This window comes from Anomaloglossus baeobatrachus, chromosome 2, assembly GCF_048569485.1.
Source record: "Anomaloglossus baeobatrachus isolate aAnoBae1 chromosome 2, aAnoBae1.hap1, whole genome shotgun sequence".
NCBI classification, from domain to species: Eukaryota; Metazoa; Chordata; class Amphibia; order Anura; family Aromobatidae; genus Anomaloglossus; species Anomaloglossus baeobatrachus.
The window spans coordinates 729297750-729303126 of record NC_134354.1 but is presented as its reverse complement, the minus strand read 5'-3'; the positions used below and the strand labels follow the sequence as shown (position 1 = coordinate 729303126).

The 5377-nt window shown below is 46.7% G+C and overlaps 1 long non-coding RNA gene across 1 annotated transcript in view; it reads right to left on the bottom strand.

The window, feature by feature from the left end:
* The window catches only part of LOC142290652 (uncharacterized), a 5914-nt gene extending 919 nt beyond the window's left edge, over positions 1-4995 (bottom strand). The window contains exon 1 of the long non-coding RNA XR_012750357.1: positions 4941-4995. This is a non-coding gene — a long non-coding RNA (uncharacterized LOC142290652). The remainder of the gene's footprint in view (positions 1-4940) is intronic.
* Positions 4996-5377: the final 382 nt, after the last annotated feature.

The window sequence follows — 5377 nt, the reverse complement described above, 5'->3', positions numbered from 1 at the left end:
GCACTTCCGCACTCATCACCGCACACATGCAGGCACTACAACCCCCATCATCACCGCACATGCAGGCATTACCTCAGTGACGTTCCCGCTGACAGCGCGGCTTACTTCATTATTGCGTGGATCTGACACAGAGCGCTCGTGTTCTACAGCACTCCCTGTCAGCTTCATGTACCAGAGCTGGATGTGTCGCGGGACCTCGGTGGATTACGTCGGACCTGGAGGGGTATTTGGGGATTTTTATAAAATGGTGAAAAAGGGTGTTTTTTTGTCTTTTATTCCAAATAAAGGATTTTTCGTTGTGTGTTTATTTACTTTCACTTACAGGTTAATCATGGAAGGTATCTCAGGGAGACGCCTGCCATGATTAACTCCTTATTACCCCGATTGCCACTGCACCAGGGTAATTCGGGATGATCCGGGTAGAGTCCCGGGACTTCCGCATCTAATGGATGCGGCAATTCCGGGCGGCTGCTGGCTGATATTGTTAGGGTGGGGGGCTCCCCATCCTGACAATACAAGCCTCCAGCCGTGTGGCTTTATCCTGGCTGGTATCAAAATTAGGGGGAACCGCAGTTTTTTTTTTTAATTATTTATTTATTTATTTTACTGCACGATATAGAACCCCCCGCCAGCGGCTGTGATTGGCTGCAGTGAGATAGCTGTGGGGGGCGTGTCTGACTGCAACCAATCATGGGTGCCGGTGGGCGGGGAAAGCAGGGAATACCAGATTGAATAATGAGCGGCAGCCATTTTCAAAAGAGCTTTGTGACAGTCGTGCAGCGCCGCGCCCGGAAAGAGAGAGGGATTGTGCTGGGGACGCAGTACGCATGCAGATACACCACGTGCGCACATTACTGTGAAAAGCCACGCTTTTGGTGATCGAACCGCTATCGAACGGTAACTCGAACTGCTGAACTTGAAGCAAATAGTTTGAGTTTGTAGAACGACTCAAACACCGCCTATAATCACTCGAATTTGAAATTGGCGAACCGTTCGAATCGAACTTCGCTCAACTCTACTCTGGATGCTGCTGTTAGAGTCAGGTTCTGCAGCAAAACACAGCCGACACCTGCCCTGTATGCAGCAGACTCTGCTCCTGAGCCTGCGTCAAACATTCGCATCCACTCCATGACAAAATAGTATGTCATGGAGCAGGAATTTGTTTATTATTATTATTATTATTTCTGTTTATTATGCATTGCTTATATAGCACTATCATATTCCCCAGCGTTTTACAGAGATTATCATCATCACTGTCCCCCTTGGAGCTCACAATTAAATTCCCTACCAGTATGTTTTTGGAGTGTGGGAGGAATCCCACCCAAACATTAGGACAACATTCAAACTCCTTGCAGATGTTGATGTAACAGTGCTAACCACTGAGCCACCGTGCTGTCCAATTGGTTAAAGAACATTACATGTGTAGGCATCTAATATATAAAGCTGAGAATATGTATGTGTGTATGTCCGCTAAAGGACACACACTCAGGAAATGTTATCGACTATGTTTTGAGGGGAAAATTTAACCCCGCGCTTTATAGTTATTCTCCAAAAAAACCCACTTTCTTACTGTTTGGATATGTGAGGTAATATATTGGCTATTTTGACAGTTAGCCTGGATATTTATCAGGTGGCCTATAGTAACCAATCACAGCTCTGCTTCTATTTTGCTACTGTGACGCCGTGACAAAATCAGGGTGTCAGATGACTGCACCCCTCTTCCAGGTGCAGGCGTCCCTCCTCTTTGATCCTCCATCACAACCCCTCCCGTCTAGGTACACAACATCAGCCAGCAAACCCTAGTCACCCCCCATCACAATAGGGACACACCACTGGGCGGGGCCAAGTGGATGGCGACGCCCACCTAGGGGTTCTGAGGTGTGATGGGAGGGGCCAGTTTCAGTCAGACAGTGAGTGAGTCAGACAGAAAGAGAAAGTGAGAGGAGTGTGAAGTGACAGGGTGGTCAGAGGTTGGAGCTCCTGAACTACCGGACTACTGACAAACTGACTAGGTGGCAGTCAACAAACAGAGCCACAGGCGATGGAGATCCCGTCGCGGGAGACCTTAAGTGGACCGGGGCAGGCTGTAGCCCGCTGGTACCGAAAGCGGGGATCCGGCCTGGAGCCGTGCACGATAGGGTACCTGGACCCTAGGGCGAAGACAGCTTCACGCACCTTACTAAGCCGGGGACAAGATTTCAGGTCTTGTCCCACAGGAGGCCCAGATAGAGCAAGACGGAAGCCCAACAAGGGGGATAGGGCTCTGCAATTGCCTGCTAAGATCCCATTGGTCAGTTCCCGCGGACCACAGCTTCCAACACACAGTATCACCGGGAGTGGACTTCCCCGTTTCATGCGGAGTAGTTGACAAAAAGGACACAAACACTAAGTGCAGGAGGAAGGGACCCCTGTCTGCTGTACCAGGGTGTGGGATCGGAACACACCCGCCAGAGGTCACCGGTCACTGGCAATTTGGTTTACCATCTGGACTCTGTGTGAATTTATTCCGGATCTGTGAGTACACCAACACCATCCGGTCCAACCCTGCAGCCCAGCGGCAGCGGCAGTGTCACCAAAATCAGCGCACCCCACGGGTGGCGTCACTGACAGAACCTCCCCTATATAATAATTCCCCTTTTTACTTGCGGGCGACAGACTCGTGCTCAGGCCAGGGTCCGGCTTTCCCTCGAGCCACCACCACGAAACCGGATCTGAATGTCTCGAGCAGCCCCCCCTGCCGTGGTCTGTCCCCTGCCCGCAACACTACGGGTCGTTAATAGGAGCTCTGATCGGTTGCTATAAGCAACAAAGGACATTCTTAGTATAAGAAGCTTATGTGTCAGTTAATATGATTTTGGTGGTGAGAGGGAGAGTGGGAGAGAGAGAGAGAAGGCGAGTGGGAGAGAGCGGGAGAGTGGAAGAGAGAGAGCGAGGGAGAGTGGGTGAAAGGAAGAGTGGGAGAGAGGGAGAATGGGACAGTGGGAGAGAGAGCGAGAGAGACAGAGAGAGAGAAAGGGAGAGTGGGAGAATAGGAGAGAGGGAGAGAGAGAAAGAGAGAGTGGGTGAGTGGGGCAGAGGGTGAGTGGGAGAGAGACAGAGAGGGAGAGTGGAAGAGAGATATAGAGAGAGAAACAGAGAGAGGGAGAGTGGGAGAATGGAAGAGAAAGAGAGAAAGGGAGAGTGGGTGAGAGGGAGAATGGCAGAGTGGGAGCGAGAAAGAATGAGAGAGAGACAGAGAGAGACAGTTACTATCCTGGGCAACGCCGGGTACTACAGCTTGTATTTCAATAAAATCTGCAAATATCTTCACATGCAGTTGATTTCCAAATGCCATTCTGCCATATTAGACAATATCAGTATTATAAAGGAAAAATGGTAGGGCTGGTACGTTGTATCTTGGCTGCAGCAGTCTGTATCTTTTTCCTTGATATTGTACATTTATCCTGTGCACCATGGCTCACACACATCCTATTTTTAACTTTGAGGTTTGCAGTGTCAGCTCCCTGGAAGGTCACTGAAATTCCTCAGTGAAATATGCCAAATGGGATCAAGATGGAATAATATACTTCCGGTATTTTCCTTGGCTCTCAGAAGATTGTTTATAAGACAAACATAAAAAATGGCCTAGACGTTTCTTCCCAAGAAAAAAAAATTGGTGTACAGAGTGAAATGACTAAAATAGGGAAATTTCTGTGCAGCCTATGAATGGCTGGCCTTTGCGGTGCTTGGGTTGAAGGCTTATAAATTTAGTGTGTGGGAAAATTGTGTATCCCCAGTGTTGTGTCTAATTTATATAGGATAAACATAAAGGAATCAGGACGGCTTTATTTTCCATTACTATTCCATAAATATATATCACATATCTAACATCAAAGGAAAGGAAAAGCTGCGCAGTGGCCGTAGTGTGGGAGCTCAGTCCTTAAACATGAAAAAAATGGCAGCACTCCACAAATTCTAAAAAAAAAAAAAAAATCTGTGAGGGCATTTTATTGACTAATGCAAACACATGAAGTTTCTGACCCACATGGATCATTTCTCTATCACATTCAGAATCTACAGTAACAGCTGAAAGTGTGGGCACCCTTGATATTGTTCCAGAAAATAAAGTATTTCTTCAAGAAAATTATTGCAACTAGGCCTCTTTCACACGTCAGTGAAAAACACACGTTTTTCACTGACATGATAAGGGTGCGTATGTCCCTCCGTGTGCAGTGATTTCGACACACGTGTGAATTCTGTGTGCTATCCGTGATAATATATGGAGATCAGGCACTTATTATACTTACCTGTCCCCAGCACTGCTGACTGTGGTGCTGAAGTCTCCCGCAATGCTGTGTCCGGCCGCCGCTGTCTCCCCTCTGCAGCTACTTCCTGGTCGGCTGTTCAGTGCATATTCATGAGCATAATTAGCCGGCCTGGAAATAAGAGACAGCAGCGGCTGAAGATAGCATCGCTGGGAAATGAGTGAGTTTAAAAAGCTTTTTATTTTAAATGTACGTGTTTTTTAGGTACGTGTTAAATGGACCACACCACTATGGGGTCCGTGGGACATTAGTGATGCTAGAAAAAAACAGACATGTCTCCGTGTGGAACACATGGGCATGCGTGTATGCCGCATGAAAACAAGTCAGGGAAAATCACTGATGTGTGTGCAGTACCATTGATTTTAATTGTTCTGCGTATGTCTGTGATTCTGGGACATATAAAAACTGCAACATATGTACCAGAATCACTGACGTGTGATGGAGGCCTTAAACACTTTTTGTTATACACATTTATTTCTTTTGCGTGTATTGGAACAACAGAAAAAAAAGTAAAAAAAAAGGCAAATTAGCCATAATTTCACATAAAACCCCCAAAATGGGCTGGACAAAATTGTTAACACTTTTCCAAAATTGAGGGTAAACAACTTAGTTTCAAGGATATGATGCTTTTCTTACCTGTGGCAAGTAACTGTATAGCTCCCAGAGCGAGCAAGGGATTAACGGATCCACAGGGCCACAGGATAAAGAAAACCTAAAAGGAAAATCAAAAAAGCCAGCTCAACTCAAAATGGCATGTATTATAAGAAGTTCACTGCACTAAAATTCCAAACTGCACTATTATATAATTTGAGATTTTTGGAAAAAAAAATCGCAACTTCTTGAGCTACCCCGCCACGTAACGACAAAACTCTTGCCAAAATCAAGACAGGTGTTTTTCAATCCCGTACCCATGACTGAGTCATGGCTGTGGGCGGGTCCCATAGCCTAAAACCTTAACCTAAAGGAGTTTAACTACGTAACCACATGTGTTGTTCACGAGAGCCTCGGATGGTGAAGGTGTTGGGCTGCAGGTGTTAGACTGGGTGCCAGTCAGGAAGACAGATGCTGCGACA